The 20,251-nt window shown below is 42.3% G+C and overlaps 2 long non-coding RNA genes across 2 annotated transcripts in view; both read left to right on the plus strand.

Moving 5' to 3' along the window:
- LOC115475497 overlaps positions 1 to 876 on the plus strand; it is a 20,663-nt gene extending 19,787 nt beyond the window's left edge. The window contains exon 3 of the long non-coding RNA XR_003943050.1: positions 866 to 876. This is a non-coding gene — a long non-coding RNA (uncharacterized LOC115475497). The remainder of the gene's footprint in view (positions 1 to 865) is intronic.
- On the plus strand, positions 866 to 18,480 carry LOC115475495. Its single transcript, XR_003943048.1, has 5 exons — positions 866 to 950; positions 2,530 to 2,614; positions 5,917 to 5,921; positions 18,405 to 18,413; positions 18,470 to 18,480. It is a non-coding gene; the product is annotated as an uncharacterized LOC115475495 (long non-coding RNA).
- The last annotated feature ends 1,771 nt before the right edge of the window (positions 18,481 to 20,251 follow it).

Consider the following 20,251-nt stretch of genomic DNA (forward strand, 5'->3'; position numbering starts at 1 on the left):
GAAAGAAAGGTTCCTTGGAATTCATAAAACAATGTCAAAGTTTGCTACTCAGTGGCAAAAACCCCCCACAGGGGTCCTTTTACTAAGGTGCACTGAAAAATGGACTGCACTTGTGTAGGCACATGTTTTGGGCGTCCAGATCCATTTTTCAGCGCGCCTGTAAAAAGGGCCGTTTTTAAATTTTTGCCAAAATTGGGCATTGGGCAAAATAAAAATTAGCGCACATCCATTTTGGGTCTGAGACCTTATCTCCAGCCATTGACCTACATGCGTAGAAAGCCACTTAACGTGCACCTGCTACGTGCACCAGAGATGTATCCAGGTGCCGGCAGTGAATATTAGCGGTGCCAGGATAACGTTTCGTTCAGCCCCAACTCCATCCTGAACCACTCTGCCACTAACCAGACACTGCTGCAATGATCAGAGCTAACGTTCAGCATCACTGATCTCTCTAAGCTGTGTGGGAGTCCTCCACCTGCAGTCCTGCCAGCAGGGGTGCCAAATCCTCCCTGTCTCTGCCCATGGACCACCCAGTGCCATGGCGGTCAGAGGGAATAGTCAGTGGCCCTGTGCGGGTGTCACTCAATATCCTGGGACATCCACTGATTGGGATTTAAGTAGGCAGGAACATCTCAATATCAATATTTACTCCAAAGTTTCTTGTCCTTTAAGCAGTGCAGAGTTCCAGTAGCCACTGGAGTTTCAGAGAAACCTGAGTTGTTTTGCATGTTGTGTTGATGTCCTCAGAAGTGACTCTCTCTCTCTCTCTCTCTCTCTCTCTCTCTCTCTCTCTCTCTCTCTCTCTCTCTATTGCTTTGGTCTATTATCCTAAACTGTAAACTTAATCTGTTGACTTTTTTTGTAGTTTTTATGAATAACTTGGATATTCTCAACCTGGAATTGAAAAAAGTTTTGTTTGACCCTCTCTTGATGCCTTTTTCCCCATTAGAGTGAGTGAAAATTCTACAACACTATCAAGATTTTTGCACAAGTATTGATCATGCAGTCAGTGTATAAAACATGTTTGGTTATTTTAGAGTATAATAAGCAGCGCATACTCTGAAAGATTATTCTGGGTTTTATTTTAGAATGACTTGCATTTCAAGTAACCCCCTGCATATTTTTGAAGTTTTCTTAGAAGTCGATTTGAATTTCAACAAGAAATATTATGTGCTTAGTTAATCATCATCCTATATAATAATTCTCACCACCAACGTTCTAATGTGGGACTGCCTGTGTCCGTGGCTCCTGGAGTTGCTGAGCTAGGCTCTGTAGCCAGGATGATGTCACTCACAGCTGATTCCCAGGCAGGGGGAAAAGTAGGGAAACACGCTCCTCCCCGTTTGGGAATCAGCTGTCAGTGCGCCGCTACCTGCCACTTCGGAGCAGTGGTAGGTAGCGGCGCATTGAAAAACTACAAGCGCGACACCACAGAACCCCCCCCCCCTCGGCGCATCACCCAAGCTCCCCCGGCGCATCAAACACCCCCTCCCCCCCGAAGCACATCAAACACCCCCTCCCCCACCTGAAGCAAATCAACAACCCCCCCCCCCCCCATGCACATCAACCCCCGTGCCACCCACAGCTGCCAAGATGGGGAGGTCATGTGGACACAGATTAAGAATTTATGTGTCTTTATAAAACATTAGCACAAATCTTGCACAAACCACAAGTTAAATAGATCAGCACACATTTTCAACCGCTCAGAGGCAGGAGGAAATATTTATGTGTAAACAGGTGCAGCTGAGTCCACCAGTGCTCCAACCAAACTCTGGCCCTGAACATCCTTACAACTGCATCACATTTAAGTTTTTAAACTCAGAGGTTGGCAATAAAATAATATACACACAAAATGCAGAAAATAACTCCAATAACTTGACAGGAAAACTAAACAAGTATTCAAAGAAATACTCAGCATGGTAAAAAATACAATAAAGAGCAGTGGAGGAAAACTCATAGAATGATGTTCCAGAGAGCATAAGGAAGACAATTTCACAACGTTGCTGCTAAATATTAAAGAATCTACACATATGTGTCAGTTCCCAGTGACCCTTTGACGAACGGGTAATAAGAATTCAATAAATTGCTTGTGATTCGGATGTCCTACCTGCTTTTCTCAGATCTAGCTAGATATTAGGAGACAATGCAGCAAAGCAGTAAAGATTCAGTCAGTGCTTTATCCCTGTCCTACTTGGGGCCATTGTAATTAATGATACAGTCTCAGGCCTCTTCTATCCCTAGCACGGGCCAAGGAAAAAATTGGAATGAAGAGAAATTAGTACCGAAAGAAACATGCAAAATAACGTAGAATTGACATCAAAATGAAGCTTCAACAGTAGGTCAGGTTAACTGGAAGCAGTTCTCGTGGCTGGGATTAAATGGAAAATTGGCTTTTAAAAGCCAGGAAGTTTAATTTCTGAAACTGAAAATTTACATCCTTTACCTTTGCAAAGATTTTATAAAATTGGTTGGAAACACATGAAAGTTTGCAAATCCTTGTTTTAAGTCTGTTCTTTTTTATTCATTCAGTACTAATGTTGAAGATTTCAGCATTAATACATTATCAGTGAAAGTATTGGAGAATGGATCCCTATCAGTGTTTTGCAAGGGTGACGTGAAACTCTTATCCAGAATGTAAGTATTTACTGTGGTTAAACATTTCTTCTGCCATAATATGTTAAAATTACATAGGGGTTGATATTCAAAGTGATTCATCCCAGCCAGAAATGGCTCCTGTCTGGTTACATCAACTGTTTGGGGTTAACCACTCATTTTCAGAGGCACAACCCGTTACTGCAACTGAAAATAACCAGTAAGCAAAAAACTGAAAACGAGCTATTTCTGGGTGCAGAATTGGCACTTGGCAGGTTAAGTGCTGATATTCAGAACTTAACAGGCCAGATTAATTACATAAATGGGGCAGCATAAAAGTCAATCCTATCTTTATGTGGTAACAGCTAAATAAGTGCTGAATATCGAACTCAACCAGCTATGTGTTAGCTGGCTCTGCAAACCCAGACATACTCCAGAACTGAACTTTTGGGAGTAAAACCACTGGCAGTCAGCAAAACACTGATCACCTTGAGCTGAATATCAGGCCTTTAATTTGAGAGCTAAAAATGATTAAAAGACAAATTGATCAAATAAATTAATCAATAAAATTAATCAAACAAATTAATCAATAGAGATACTGTATACCAAACTCTCTATACTTGACTGCTTAATTTACTTAGTCACTAATGAACTTTAACGCAATACCACTTTATTTCTTATTCTGGAAATGAATTCTCCATACTTGACAGCTTAAGTCACTCTCCTGCTTATAATCGAAAGTCAAGTTTGGCCAGCTTCAATTGCTTTCCATCGCAGGGCTGGCCAAACTTCAAGGGGGTGTGTAGGCAGTGTACCGAAGGCGGGACGGGGGCATGCTCACGAGATGGCCGGCTTCAGCCGATAATGGAAAAAAGAAGGCCGGCTCTGATGAGCATTGGCCGACTTTACTTGGTCCATTTATTTTTAGGACCAAGCCTCAAAAAGGTGTCCCAACTCAACAGATGACCACCGGAGGGAATCGGGGATGACCTCCTCGTACTCCCCCAGTGGTCACCAACCCCCTCCCAACATTAAAAAAACAAAAAACATTTTTTGCGAACCTCTATGCTAGCCTGAAATGTCATACTCAGCTCCCTGACAGCAGTATGCAGGTCCCTGGAGCAGTTTTAGGGGGTACTGCAGTGCACTTCATGCAGGCGAACCCGCTCACCCCCACCCTGTTACACTTGTGGTGGTAAATGGGAGCCCTCCAAAACCCACCCGAAACCCACTGTACCCACATGCAGGTGCCCCCCTTTTTCCCTAAGGGCTATGGTAGTGGTGTACATTTGTGGGTTTTGGAGGGGGGTTGGGGCTCAGCACCCAAGGTAAGGGAGCTATGCACCTGGGACCTTTTTCTAAAGTCCACTGCAGTGCCCCCTAGGGTGCCCAGTTGGTGTCCTGGCATGTTAGGGGGGCCAGTGCACTACAAATGCTGGCCCCTCCCATGACCAAATGCCTTGGATTTGGCCGGGTTTGAGATGGCCGGCTTTGGTTTCCATTATCGGCGAAAACCGATGCCGGCCAACTCAAACCTGGCATTCTCTGACATTTGGCCGGCCCCAACCGTATTATCGAAACAAAAGATGGCCGTCCATCTTTTTCGATAATACGGTTGTGGCCAGCTCTTTACGGCACCAACTAAATAGATGGCCTGCCATATAGATGGCCGGCCCCGTTCGATTATGCCCTTCTCTGTCACTTATGAACCTAATGCAATACCACTTTGCATTTCTCATTCCGGAAATGGCGATCACCATTATGGAATAATGTAAGCCACATTGAGCCTGCAAATAGGTGGGAAAATGTGGGATACAAATGCAACAAATAAATAAAATAATAATATATAACCAGTTGCATATATACTGGTCCACTTCTCTGTTATAAGTATGCTCACAGGAGCTTCTCTTTTTAAAGTGTCTACATGTATGTATTCTATGCATTAGAGGAATACAATGTCTAGTCAGCCCACTTTATCCCAGTAAATCTCTTTAAAAATTCCTTTTTCAGCTTGGGATAGATATAATAATAATCCTGTCGATATCAAGTGGGACTGCCCTAATTATAGCCAGATAATAAGTCTGCTATAGACATTGAATATTGGCCATACCTATTTTTCAGTGTCACAACCTGTTACTGCAACTGAAAATAGCCAGTAAGCAAAAAACTGAAAACGAGCTATTTAGGGAGCATTCTGGGTACGGAATTGGCACTTGGCAGGTTAAGTGCTGATATTCAGAACTTAACAGGCCAGATTAATTACATAAATGGGGCAGCATTAAGGTCAATCCTATCTTTATGTGGTAACAGCTAAATAAGTGCTGAATATCAAACTCAACCAGCTATGTGTTATCTGGCTCTGCAAACCCAGACATGCTCCAGAATTGAACGTTTGGGAGTAAAACCATTGGCAGTCAGCAAAACACTGATTACTGCGAGCTGAATATCAGGCCCTTAATTTGAGAAGCTAAAAATGATTAAAAGACAAATTAATCAATAGAGATACTGTATATAATCAGTTGCATATATACTGGTCCACTTCTCTGTTATAAGCATGTTATTATTATTATTATTATTATTATTAGCATTTGTATAGCGCTACCAGATGCACGCAGCTCTCAGCACCTGATACAAAGAGACAGTCCCTGCTCAAAAGAGCTTACAATCTAAATAGTACAGACAGACAAGTCAGTTACAAGTGAGGGAAGAAATGGGTGAGATGGAAGGAAAGGACAAGGGGAGGGCAATTGAGTACTGGCTAGGAGCTAAAAGCAGCAGTGAAAAGGTAGGTTTTCAGCATAGATTTGAAAACAGGTAGAGATGGAGCTAGACGTACAGGTTCAGGAAGTCTATTCCAGTCATAAGTTGCCGCGAGGGAAAAGGAACGAAACCTGGAGTTAGCGGTGGAGGAGAAGGGGGACGATAAGAGAGATTTGTCCAGTGAGCGGAGTTCACGGGGAGGAATGTAGGGAGAGATGAGAGTGGAGAGGTAATGGGGGGCTGCAGAGTGGATGCATTTAAAGGTCAGTACGAGAAGTTTAAACTGAATGCGGAAGCGGACAGAGAGCCAGTGCAGCGACTTGAGGAGTGGGCTAGTATGGGTATAACGATTCTGGCGGAAAATAAGTCATGCCGCAGAATTTTGGCAATCTGTTGAATATGTGCAGAGAAGGAGAGAGAGGAATCATAGATAACTCCAAGGTTATGAGCCGAGGAGACAGGGAGGATGTGAGAGCCATTAACAGAGATAGAGAAAGGGGGAAGAGGGGAGGTGGGTTTAGGAGGAAAAATGAGAAGTTCAGTTTTGGTCATGTTGAGCTTTAGATGGCGTTGAGACATCCAAGCAGCAATGTCGGACAAGCAGGCTGAGATTTTGTTCTGGATCAAGGTTGAGATTTCAGGGGTGGAGATGTAGATCTGAGAGTCGTCAGCGTAAAGATGGTATTGAAAGCCATGGGATTAAATCAGGGTACCAAGGGAAGAGGTATAGATGGAGAAAAGGAGGGGTCCAAGGACAGAACCCTGAGGCACGCCAACAGAAAGCGGGATGGAAGTTGAAGAGGATCCACCAGAGTTCACTGGAGCTTCTCTTTTTAAAGTGTCTACATGTATGTGTTCTATGCATTAGAGGAATACAATGTCTAGAGGAATACAATGTCTAGTCTGCCCACATTATCCCAGTAAATCTCTTTAAAAATTCCTTTCTCAGCTAGGGATAGATATAATAATAATAATACTGTCAATATCAAGTGGGACTTATCCAGTGACTGGGCTCTACCTGGATTTACACCAGCACTTACCTAGATATTGCCGATAAGTATTCAAACAGACCACCATGACATTACCCAGTTAGTACCCGAGCACTTCGGGGACAGAGCTGGGACAGACCCAAAAGTTATCTGACGTTGTTGATAGTCAATGTTAGACTGCATATAATGCTGCTCTAATTATGGCAGATAATAAGTCTGCTATTGACATTGAATATTGGCCATACTTGAATAGATCTCCATTGCCACAGATTCAAAAAAATAAGTACTTATATATAATATGTAAATTGATTTATCAAATCTCGACACATTTACCTTTCAAACCATTATTTGTACAGAGGTTATGACACAGGAACCCTTTATTTCCCAGGTTCGGAAATCCCTGTACATGGCCAGCTACTTAAATTCCTTCTCAAACCCCACCTCAGAACTAAAATTGCTGATGATATTCCTTAGGGGTTTTCACATTCTTACCTTGCAAGCTGCACCCCTCATCCTTCTTTTCTCAAAACAATTTAATTGAGCCTCATTTTTCTTGAAGTGAATGAAAAACATATATAACCCCTTTCTTGCCTTCATATCTGAGCTCTCCGGCTGCTGTAGTGGCTGCAGAAGCAAGACTAACATATCAGGGCTTAGACAATTTCCACAGGGAATTAACTTCTCTTTGCACCCTGACAGTGCCCATACCCTTAGGAGACCTTCAGCAGCATATTTCCCATACCAACGTGTCTCTATCTTAGCTCTTGGCTGTGGGACCCTTCTATGCTCTTATCCCAGGTTACAGTGCCTCTTGGGGATCCTACTAGAACCCCCCAAAAAACTGGCACTGAGAAGGAGACTTACAGGCTTATTTTTGAAAGAGAAGGGCGCCCATCTTTCGACACAAATCGGGAGATGGGCGTCCTTCTCCCAGGATCACCCAAATCAGCATAATCGAAAGCCGATTGTGGGCGTCCTCAACTGCTTTCCATCGCGGGGACGACCAAAGTTCCCAGGGGCGTGTCGGAAGCATAGCGAAGGCAGGACTGGGGCATGATTAACACATGGGCGTCCTCGGCCGATAATGGAAAAAAGAAGGGCGTCCCTGATAAGCACTTGGCCGACTTGGTCCATTTTTTCTTGCGAACAAGCCTCAAAAAGGTGCCTGAACTACTTAAGATTTCCAAGATGGCTGCACGTTAACGTGACTTGCTGCTGCACTATCGCATTACTGCATTGATGCCTAAGCGTCGAGGAAGGGCGCCTGCCCGAGTTCCCCAGACCCCTTCCCATATTCCTGGACCGATAGATCGGTTCTTGATGCAGCGGAGGACTGGTGAGGACTCCGGGACCATTTCGAGGCAAGACGCTGGGGGGTTTGAGGAGCTATCGGCGTCCCTCGAATTGGAAACAACTTTGAGTCCCGAGCAGAGAGCTCCACCCCCGCAACCAATGGCGGCGAGTTCCCTGCTTCCTGGTGCGTCGGCGTCCGCCCAAAGTGGTGAGGTAGCAACGGCAAAAGGGACTCAGATCCAGCTCATTGCAGCGAGAGAAGGGAGGTTATTACCTCCAGGAGAGACTCGCCAGCCTATAGAATTGGTGGGTTAGCTACAAGCGGTTGGAGAGAGGAAAGCTGATCAAGAATTTACATTTCCTGCAGAACTCACTATCAAGCCTAAGGAGGTAACATTGGATTCACTGTGGGATCTTATGTCCCGACTGAGACAAATGTTTCTAGCTGCTACAACTAACCATTCCTTATTAATAAATGAGCTGGAGCAAAAGATTGAAAAACAAAAAACTGAGGTTGAAAAAATGACTCCTAGACTAACTACAATTGAACAAACTGTAAAGAAATTGGAGAATATTCAGTTCTCACTTTTGAAAGATGTATCCAGCTTAAGAATTAAGTCTGAGAACTTAGAAAACTATGCCAGGAATCAAAATTTACATGTCATTAATTTTCCCTACATACCAATGATAAAACCTGGAGATATGTTGAAGAGATATTTATTGGAGAGTTTATGTATACCTGAAACTAACCTCAAAAAATTCCAAAACAAAATATACAACAGATTTTGGATATTTCAGCCTTTCTTGAGACCTTGGATACTCACCAGGCCACACCAGCGACTTTGGATGCAACTGTGGCCCTAATTCCTGATAAGCAATGGCTCTAACAGATGTTTTTTAAGCATCAGGAGAAACCATTTCTTGGTTTGCGGATTCCCTTGTTCCCAGACTTCTCAAAAGAGACACAAAAGAAAAGGAAACAATTTCTCATAATGAAATCGGCTGTAGTTCAAGCAGGGGAAACTTTTTTTTTTAGGTACTCCTGTAAGTGTATTATTTGGCTTGATAATGTTAAATATTACTTTACTGATCCACCTCAGCTCTCCAAACTAATTGCTTCTAAGTCAACAACTGGGTCAACATAATATTATATCACCATAATCCTTTGCGAATAGCTATTTACTTTTTTTTTTCTAATTTGTGTTAATTTGACTCCTCTATTTTAAGTCTTGGAATCCTAGCTGAGGACTTGAGTGAATTCTGTAAATTTGATGATATCATTATGATTTCTGCATTTATATTATATATATCACTTTCTTTCAAGATTGTATGCTTGAAAAAATTATTGTAAAATATATAAATAAAAAAAGGTGCCTGAACTGACCAGATGACCACCAGAGAGAATCGGGGATGACCTCCCCTGAGTCCCCCAGTGGTCACTAACCCCCTCCCACCCTAAAAAAAATGCTGGCTCCTCCCATGACCAAATGGCTTGGATTTGGTCGTTTTTGACATGGATGTCCTCAGTTTTTCATTGTCGCCGAAAACCGGGGACAACCATCTTTTTTTTTAATTTATTATTTATTCATTTAAACAATTTTTACAAGAAACCATCTTGTTTAGGAAAGAGTCTTAACAAATAATTTTTAAACAGGAAAAAAGGAGAAAATAAGAAAGAGCAAATAAATCTTTACACTTTCAACTTTCAATCATAAGACACTCAAGTCCATAATTAGAGATCCATGAATTTAAATTTAGAGAGAACTGTAACTCAGGAACTAATATAAGGAAATCCTTCTCTATTAGGAACTATACATTATCTTTAATGCTTATCCTTCTTAGCTGAGATGATTAGCGAAGACAAATGTCCAGCTTCAGTAAAGACATACTTTTGTCCCCCGAGCCTGATTATGCACTTGCAGGGGTATCTTAAAAAGAAGGTACCCCCCAAGTGCAAAACCCCAGGCTTGAGGATCAAAAATTGTTTCCTCCGTCGTCTCGTCTCCTTGGAGACATCTGGAAATAACATTACTTTAAAACCCAAAAAGGGTTTATCCTTATTACGGAAAAACAAACGGAAAATCCAATTCTTGTCGGGAATCAATGCGACGGTTGCCACCAAGGTGGCAGCCGTCGCCAATTCTGAATCAGAGGTCTCAAGCAAAAGGGAAACATCAATAGGTTTTTCAGATTCTGGATTCGTGTTTTTCTCCGGGATATAATAAACTTGTGAAAAAGGTGGAAAATCTTTTTCCAAAATATTCAAAGTTTCAAGGAAATAACGTTTCAACATTTCAAGTGGAAGAACATTTTGTAACCTAGGAAAATTAACAAATCTCAGATTATGATTCTTAGTATAATTATCAAAAACCTCCATTTTTTGCCTAAGATTTGTTAAATCCTTTATCATCGTAGTTTGCTGCGTTTCCAAGTTCATAACTTTTTGATCAATTTTCTCCATTTTTTCATTTAAAGCTTTAATCTCTTCCTCTTGTTTTTGCAAGCCACTTTCAATGTTATTCACCTTGGGTAGAACTTCATTAAATTGTTTAAGAAAAAATTGTCCCAGGTTAGACATCAAATCCCACAGGGAATCTAAAGTCACATCTTTTGGTTTAGTCACTAATTCAGTAGGAAAATCAAACCTTGCTGAAGTCTTTACACTCGTCTCGCTTAGTCCCTCAGCTTCTCTCAACCCGTTGCTCGGCGTCGATATGGGCAAACTGCCCTCTATTCCGTCCTCCGATGAAAGCAAAACTTCACCCCGAAGCTCTTCCGGGTCTCCTGCTCCTTCCGAGGGAGACCCCGTCGGGTCAAGGAGGAACGAACTCGCGCCGAGCGGTTGAGGTGGAGGAGTGCGTGCAGCGGGGCTCAATGTTGTCTCGAGTCCGGGGGAAGCCAAAATCTCTCGTTCGCTGGCGTTCCCTACCGGAGGCGTTCCGCTATCAAGTATAGCTGCTCCGAATCTCAGGTAACGATCAATCGGACCCGATATAGGGGATGGAAGCGGGGAAGTTCTGCCCGCTACTCTCCCTCTACGTTTAGGCATCTCTACAGGAATGAGGTTCGGAGCGTCCTAATAGAGCTGCGCCATCTTGGATCTCCCTTTGATACCCGGGGACAACCATCTTTAAGGACGACCATCTCTAAGGTCGACCTAAATGGTAAGATTTAGGCATCCCCGACTGTATTATCGAAACAAAAGATGGACGCCCATCTTGTTTCGATAATACGGGTTTCCCCACCCCTTCCCGAGGATGTCCTGCGAGGACTCCTTCAAGAAAGCTTGGGCGCCCAGTTCCATTATGCCACTCCACAGGTCCTTGGAATTCCACTCTTCTAGACCCAGAGAATGCAGCATCTTTCCTTCTCTGCCTCTTTCTAGACTCAGGGAATGCTGCCTCTCTTCCCTTTACATCTTTCCCCTCCTCACCAAAGAAGTAAAATAAAACCTTAAGGTCAGCTCGTAGCACTTAGGGGTCCTTTTACTAAGGTACACTGAAAAATGTCTTGCGCTGGTGTAGGCGTTCATTGGATGCACGCCTGGAAAAAAGTCTTTTTGGCCGAAAATGTACACGTGGCAAAATTAAAACCATTTTTAGCCTGAGATCTTACCGCCACCCATGGACTTAATGGTAAGGTATCACGCAGTAATTGGGAGGTAATTGTCAGCGCGCACACAACCAATTACCACCTGGTTAGCACAACGCGGTAGAAAATATAAATTATTTTCTGATGCTCTTTAGGATGCAAGTAAAAAATTTAATTACTGCCAGGGACACTCAGTAGCCAAACAGTAGTTTCAAAGAGATGCACTTTGGACACATGTAGGCCCCTACGTGCCTTTGTAAAAGGGACCCTTAAGGAGAGACAGTTAATTAGTGGAGCTGAGAGCACCTGGTCTTTTGGAACAGGACTCCTTGATTAAAACAGCTGGTTTTCTGCTGTCTCCTTCCCTAAAGCTTGGTGCTGGTGACTGCATGCCCTATTGCCTCAGAGTACTTGTAGTTCACAACTTCTTTTAAAAAAAAACCCCACGCTCTGCCACAAATATAGGTATATAAACCTGGGGAACAACCACACATATAATTCTTATTGACAATTCATTTTAGATGTATGCATCTCAGATCCATGCAAGCAATCATGGGTAACTCCTCATCCTTGTGTATTTTCACACAGTCTAGGTATTAAACTTTTAAGAGCATCAGGCTGGATTGAACTTAATGCAATTGTTGGAGTACAGAAGAACCCAGATGGGACAACAAAGCTTGTGCCACTAAATATTAGCAAAGCAGGGGAGCTGCACCTTGAATTTTCATCATTTAGGTAAGTACTTATGTTCATCTATATAATGAAGATATAAAGTTCGTAGTTATATGTTTCCCATCCGTACAGACCAAAACAGATGATTTATTTTTCTTTCAATTAACAATATAGGTGTTTGAGTAACAGGAAACATGACAATATCTTTATGTGGATTTGTAACTATTAAAAAATAGAAAACTAAGAGTAAGAATAAATACCTAGGTTTTCAACGGAAAGGAGTAAATAGAGGAGTGACTCAGGGGTCTGGGCAGGGAAAGATAGCAAAGGCCAATTTGACCAAATCTGCAGATGACACACAGCAGTCAACATTCAGCCAGCTAAATTAGCCTGGATGTTCAATGTCGGGCCATGTGGGGGCACTGGCATTAAATATCCAGGTCCCAGCCAATATTCAGTTGGGACCCATATAAATGCAGTACACAAACCCCAAAGCTAATTTCTCCCCTCCCACTTGCCAAGCATTCCAATCCCTCTACCTCCGAAGAGCTCTGATCACCCTATCTTCCTCCCAAAACAATTCTGATCTCTCCTCCCACCCTCCCCCTGAAGCAGCTCTGATCCCCCTTCCCACCTTCACTCCAGTCATCAGAAGGCATGTGGGAATGAGGGACCTGAACTATAGCTAAGTGATGCAAGGTTCAGCGTTAGGAGTAACCGACCAGGAAAAGGATGTAAGAGTCATTGTTGATGCTTTGATACCTTCTGCTCAGTGTGCTGTGGTGGCAAGAACATCAAATAGAATGTTAGATATTATTAGGAAAGGAAAATTATTAGGAAAGGAAAATAAAAATGAGCATGTTATAATGCCTTTGAATTACTCCATGGTGCGACCATACCTTGAATATTGTGTACAATTCTGGTCATCACATATCAAAAAAGATATAGTGGAATTAGAAAAGGCACAGAGAAGGGTGACGAAAATGATAAAGAGGATGGGACGACTTCCTTATGAGGAAAAGCTGAAACAGCTAAGACTTTCTAGCTTGGAGAAAAAAACGGCTGAGGGGAGATATGACAGAGGTATATAAAATGCTGACTGGAGTAGAACAGGTAGACGTGAATCGCTTGTTTACTCTTTCCAAAAATACTAGGACTAGGGGACACTCAATGAAGCTACAAATTAGTAAATTTAAAATGAATCGGAGAAAATAGTCCTTCACTTAAACGCTGGAAGTCGTTGCCAGGGAATGTAGTAAAAGCAGTTAGCTTAGCAAGGTTTAAAAAGGTTTGTATAGCTTCCTAAAATAAAAGTCCATAAGCCATTATTAAAATGGAATTGGAGAAAACCCACTGCTTATTTCTAGGATAAGCAGCATAAAATGTATTTTGTTGTTTTGGGATCTTGCCAGGTACTTGTAACCTGGATTGGCCACTTTTGGAAAAGGATGCTGGTCTTGGTGGACCTTCAGTCTGTCCCAGTATGGCAACACTTATGTACTTATTATGTACTTATGTAGGCTTACATTTTGGCTCTGGTGGTCTTGTGGTCCTTGTGGCAAGTAGTGCAAGGCTACCACTAGAGGTTGCACTTTCAGTTAGGCACAATGAGAGGCCAGAATGAGTGGGGTCACTCCTGGCCCAAGGACCACTAGGCCACCAGAACAATGGCATGTACGCCCAACAGGACCTTTAGTAGATTAGGACGGTGTTGGGAGGTTGTTTAGAACTGCTTTGGGGCGGGAGGAAGGATTGGAGATACTTCAGATGCAGGAGGGGAGGACGAACCTGCTTTCAGGGGCTCATAGGGCGATTGAAGCTGCTTTGGGGGAAGGAAGGGAAAGAATGAGTTTCAGACCAACTGATAGCTCTGCGAGTTCCAGCCAATAGTCAGTGCCAACATCCACATAGCTTAAGCACACAAAGTGAGGGCTGCTATTTATGGGGCCCTATTTGGTTGCTTAGCTATGTAAGCACCAGTATTGAATATTGGCGGCACATGCACAGTTGCCAATCCGTCCCCAACTCTGCCCTTAGAAAGCCCCTCTCCTGCCAACTTCAAAAATGGCTGGTCAGACTGGATATTCAGTGGCATTGCCCAATTTAGTGGCAAACTCTAGCTTGTCTTCATTTCCCTGTATCACCTCTGCTGTTGTGTTGCCTGTGAGTATCTGCAGAGGTTGTCTCCTGTTTCTTCTGCTAGTTCAGCTAACCCAGATCACAACTCTCCTTCCAGCCTATTAGTATCAGTTCTACAGTGTAATAATAATCATGACGATAACTCCCATTCTATTACCCACCAGAGACAATTCGCTCCAGCCCCAGAAGATACCAAGATCAGAATGGTGCCAGCTGACTTCTAGTGTGATAGCCCTCCACCATAATACCTTTACAGTTAGCAATATTGTGCAAGTACCCTGAACTATTCATGACCCTGTACGTTCACAATCTGATAGCCTTATCAAGTCAGTAGATATAACTCATTGCAGCTGGCCTCACCCAGCTCCATTGCAGATTTATAGCGAAACACGATACCACCATCTGCTATACAGACATTGAGGGGCATAATCGAACTTCGCTGGCGAAATAGGTCGCCGGCGATCTATTTTGGCGGTGGCGCAACAGCTGGCCGGAACCGTATTTTAAAAAAAGATGACCGGCTATCTTTTTTTTCGATAATACGGTTAAGCCCGGCCAAATGCCGGAGTTCGCCGGGTTTGAGATCGCCGGTTTTGTTTTTCAGCAATAATGGAAAAAAATGCCGGCCATCTCAAACCTGGCAAAATTCAAGGTATTTGGTCATGGGAGGAGCCAGCATTTGTAGTGCACTGGTCCCCCTGACATGCCAGGACACCAACTGGGCACCCTAGGGGGCACTTCTAAAAATATTTAAAAAATACACAAATAGCTCCCAGGTGCATATCTCCCTTACTTTGGGTGCTGCACCCCCCAAATCCCCCCCAAACCCACTCCCCACAACTCTACACCATTACAATAGCCGTTATGGGTGAAGGGGGGCACCAAATGTAGGTACAGTGGGTTTGGGGGGGGGGTGGAGGGCTCAACACTTAGCACCACAAGTGTAACAGGTAGGGGGGGGGGGATGGACCTGGGTCTGCCTGCCTGAAGTGCACTGCACCCATTAAAAACTGCTCCAGGGACTTGCATACTGCTGTCAGGGAGCTGGGTATTACATCTGAGGCTGGCATACAGGCTGGCAATAAAGTTTTTTTTATTTTTTTTTAGTATGGGAGGGGGTTGGTTACCACTGGGGGAGTATGGGGAGGTCATCCCCCATTCCCTCCGGTGGTCATCTGGTCAGTTGGGGTATCTTTTTGAGGGTTGGTCGTGAAAATTAAAGGACTAAGTAAACCCAGCGAAATACTGATTAATGCTGCTTTTTTTTTTCCATTATCCGCAAGAGCCGGCCATCTGGTAGCCACGCCCATGCCCGCCCATGTCCCGCCTTCGCTTCACCGCCGACATGCCCCCTTGAACTTTCACCGGTGCGGCGACGGGAAAGCGGCGATGTTGTCAAAAACGCCGCTTTCGATTATACCGATTTCTCCGCTTTTGTGAGATCGCCGGCCATCTCCCAATTTATGTCGGAAGATCGCCGGTGATCACTTTCGATAATAAGCCTGATTGTGTACCAGGGCATGATAGATATATCTGACATCCTTATGTTTCTGCAGCCTGATTAGTTTCCTGCTGATGTAGCAAAAGCACATCCTTTCTATGCTGGGAACGGAATTGCAGTGGGAAGCTCAGAAGCATGCGTTTACACTATTCTAAGATCACCTATGTATATAAGTGTGAACTGCACAAGACAACTTTGGGAAAGTACCTGATGCAGTCCCTGAGCAGTGCTTTGCAGCCAGTATCTGAGAAAGGACTTTCCCCTCAGCTAACAATATCATTTCACTGTCTTTGCCAGTGGGGTAAGAGTGTGGTGATGGAGGGGAATGGGAGTAGAGAGGGAATGAGCAGGTTGAGTCTTTACCTCAGGAAAGGGGTGTGGCTTTGGGGAGGGGAGCTTTTAAAACGTTTTAACCCTGTGTTGATGCAGAGGTGTGTGGAACCAGGCTGACTGGGCCATCTGTGAGTGGAAGTTCCCCTCAGGAGACAAATGTAAGGGAACTCTGTTCCTGGCAAAAGGCTTTTTATTTTCACCAGCTGTCATCCCAGAGTGTATGAAAATCTTGACTGTGGTATTGCAAGAAAAATGTCATTTAAACTTTCAGTAAGGATTTAAATGAGCTAAGAGCTCATTCGCATCTCCTAGCTAAATTTTGCAAAAAATGCCATTCTTTATGCTGTTTCCTATTTTCAGTCAGATTCTTCTATTTTCTGAAGGATTTTCTTTTAGTTCTAATAGCTTCCTTCACCTCACTTTTTAACCATGCCAACTGTCGTTTGGCCATCTTTCCTCTTTTTAATGCATAGACTCTATCTGGTCTGGGCTTCCAGTATGTTATTTTTGAATAGTATCCACACCTGATGTAAATTTTTTTACCTTTACAGCTGCTTTTCTGAGGTGGTTTGTTTTTCTTTTTTTTTTTTTTAACCTTTTCCTTATTTTATCATAGCCTCCTTTTTGAAAGTTAAATACTAATGTATTGGATTTCCTGTGTGTATTACTGCAGAGATTATATCAAATCTGATCATGTTATGTTTGCTGTTATCAAGTGGCCCCAGCACCATTACCTCCTGCACTATATCATGAGCTCCGCAAAGGTCTAGATTTTGAATTGGTCCCCTCTTGTTGATTCCTGAACAGCCAGACTCATATTTGGAAAAACGAAATACGAAAGCCCTTAAGAGAAAAACTACATTGGCTCCCAATCAAAGAACAAAATCTGCACCCTGGTTCATAAAATTATCCACGGCGAGGCCCCGGTTTACATGACAGACCTCATTGACTTACCAACCAGGAACTCAAAAAGATCAGCATGCACATACCTAAATCTCCACTACCCTAGCTGCAAAGGACTAAAATATAAATCAACCTATGCATCCAGCTTCTCCTACATAAGCACACAACTATGGAATGCACTACCAAACGTCATGAAGACAATGCACGACCTAACAAACTTCCGGAAATCATTAAAAACCAACTTGTTCAAAAAGGCATACCATAATGATCCAACTTGAACACCTGAACCCCGCAACACAACAAAACTCACACCATAACTGAACAAAACTTAACTCTTTATCCTTACTACTTAATTTACTCTGTCACTTATGAACTTTAACGCAATACCACCCTGTATTTCTCATACCGGAATTGGCGATCGCCATCACGGTACTATGTAAGCCACATTGAGCCTGAAAATAGGTGGGAAAATGTGGGATACAAGTGCAAAAAATAAATAACCTGAGAACATTTTCATGAATTAAAACATGGCCCTTTTGAGTGCATTAAACAGTAGCTATTGCAGTGTATTAATATTTTCAGTGACATCATTTTCAAAAGGTGAAGTATACAAATACTTTCCCACTGAAAAACGGTGCAACTCATGTGTTGGCTGCACATGTTATAAGAAAATTACCTTCTCTGTGGTCAATATTGAAATCACTTTTCTGGGACCTAAGCATAGATATTCAGCATTATTTAACTGGATAGTGCCATTGAATATTTATAATTAGGGGGAATTCTATATATGGTGCTGAAAAAATTGCCCCCTCCCAAAAGGAAAGCTCTTAGAGCTATTCTATAAAGTTAGGCACGGTTTACAGAATACACATAGCGCCCATCCTTGTTACAAACATTTAGGCGTGGCCATTTTCACCAATTAAAATCTGGTGTAAATACCCACACCTAACATCATTTTAGGAATGCTCAAGACCCACCAATGTTGCTCCCATGGCCTTGCCCCATTTTGAGATCCGTGTGGTAGCATTTATGAGCACCACTGTATGGAACAAGCTTAGCAAGTTGTACACGTAAATTCTAATTAGTGGCAATTAGTATTGATAACTGCTTGTTAGCGGCCAATTATCAGCGCTGATTGCTTCTTAATTAAATTGCATGCAGAATCTCAAAGAGCAGCAAGATTCCAGAATTCCAAAGAACAGCAAGATTCCGGAATCCCAAAGAGTAGTAAGATTCCAGAATCCCAAAGAACAGCAAGATTCTAGAATCCCAAAGAACAGCAAGATTCCGGAATCCCAAAGAGTAGTAAGATTCCAGAATCCCAAAGAGCAGCAAGATTCCAGAATCCCAAAGAACAGCAAGATTCCGGAATCCCAAAGAGTAGAAAGATTCCAGAATCCCAAAGTGCAGCAAGATTCCAGAATCCCAGATTCCAGATTCCTAATGAGCAGCAAGATTCCACAATCCCAAAGAGTAGAAAGATTCCGGAATCCCAAATCAAGTTGTACGCATAAATTCTAATTAGAGGCAATTAGTATTGATAATTGCTTGTTAGCGGCCAATTATCAGCGCTGATTGCTTCTTAAAAAATTAAATTGCATGCAGAATCTCAAAGATCAGCAAGATTCCAGAATCTCAGAGTAGCAAGATTCCGGAATCCCAAAGAGTAGTAGTATTCCAGAATCCCAATGAGTAGCAAGATTCTAGAATCCTAAAGAGCAGCAAGATTCCAGAATCCCAAAGAATAGCAAGATTCCTTTTTTCTCTCAAATAACTGTTTGCATGAGCAGCGTCGTTTTATTCAAATTTGCCACTATTTGTCTTCTCCAACAAGATATGATTTTGATGAATATATTCTGAGATAGGAAAATCATTATCATTGAGTGAGATAATCTTATTAACTAACCGTTTAATATACTGCCATTCAAAGTCTAAAGAATAGACGTGGCAGTGTTCAAGTTCCAAATAGTTAACTGCCCTAATACAAAGTTGTACCAAAAATGAACAAAATCTCAAAAGGGGCAAAAGACGAATAGCACAACATCAAACCCCATCAACAATGGTAATATAAAAATGAAACACATAAAAAGGGGAGAGGACAAGTTAACTGGCCAGTAGCCCCCCAAAAATCAGATGCCCAGGAAGAAAGAAATAGACACAGATTAAGGCAAATGCATTTGATTGCATCTATACTCTTACATTAAGCTTTGAAACTCAGTGGTGTTTTAACCAACCCTGATTTTAGGATGGATAAGGTTATTTCAATTTGATCTTGACCAGCTCTAGTACACTGCATGTAATTTGATTCTGTTACTACCAGCAATAACGTGAACTCTTTTTCCATTCTATTTATTTAGAATAGACATTAGAGACAGCATAAATGCTCAGAAAATTCTTGAAACTATCTTGAATCAGGTAAGTTATATTTCATTAAAGACCACAAGACATGTGGGTATGCCTGTTATTAAAATGTGAGGCAATAGTTGTTCTATTTTAAGAAAGTAAAAATACAGCGTCCTGTTTTCTAAAGTGAGCTAACATGGGCTAAATGCTTGTGTTACTTGATGCATAACAAGGGATATTAGCAGTATGTAAGACCTAAATTGAATTGAATTAATATTAATATAGATAAAATACAATGTCAATACTGAAGAGAGATGACTACATGCAAATACATGCAAATCAGCTCAGTTCATGAATATTTAATATGTTTTAATGCACATCTCTTGAGGCGTAGATAAGTTCTTATGTTGGCCTTTCCTTCCCACCTACAAACCTCCACTCAAAATCAAATATCCAAGCTTGCTCAGTCCCCCCCAAAATGAATGCAGGAGCCCCTTGAAGCTAGGTACTCTCCAGTATTCATATTCATGGAACAGGTGGATGTGAAGTGTCTGTTCACGCTTTCCAAAAATACTAGGACTAGGGGGCATGCGATGAAACTACAGTGTAGTACATTTAAAACAAATAGGAGAAAACATTTCTTCCCCCAATGTGTAGTTAAGCTCTGGAATTCGTTGCCGGAGAATGTGGTGAAGGCTGTTAGCTTGGCAGAGTTTAAAGAGGGTTTGGACGGTTTCCTGAAGGACAAGTCCATAGACCGCTACTAAATGGACTTGGGAAATATCCACAATTTCAGGAATAACATGTATAGAATGTTTGTACGTTTGGGAAGCTTGCCGGGTGCCCTTGACCTGGATTGGCCGCTGTCGAGGACGGGATGCTGGGCTCAATGGGCCTTTGGTCTTTTCCCAGTATGGCATTACTTATGTACTTATTTATTTCTAAGAGTAAGGAAATCTAAAAGCAATTTTTTAATATGACTTACAAAGAGAAATCTTACATGGATATCTGACAAAAGAAGAAGACTCTTTGGATGTGATTATTGTTTTGCAGGGAGATTTCATGGTCCATAAGAACATAAGAATAGCCATACTAGATAAGACTAATGGTCCATTTAGCCTCGTATCTTGTTTCC

This window comes from Microcaecilia unicolor, chromosome 8 (genome assembly GCF_901765095.1).
Source record: "Microcaecilia unicolor chromosome 8, aMicUni1.1, whole genome shotgun sequence".
Taxonomy (NCBI): domain Eukaryota; kingdom Metazoa; phylum Chordata; class Amphibia; order Gymnophiona; family Siphonopidae; genus Microcaecilia; species Microcaecilia unicolor.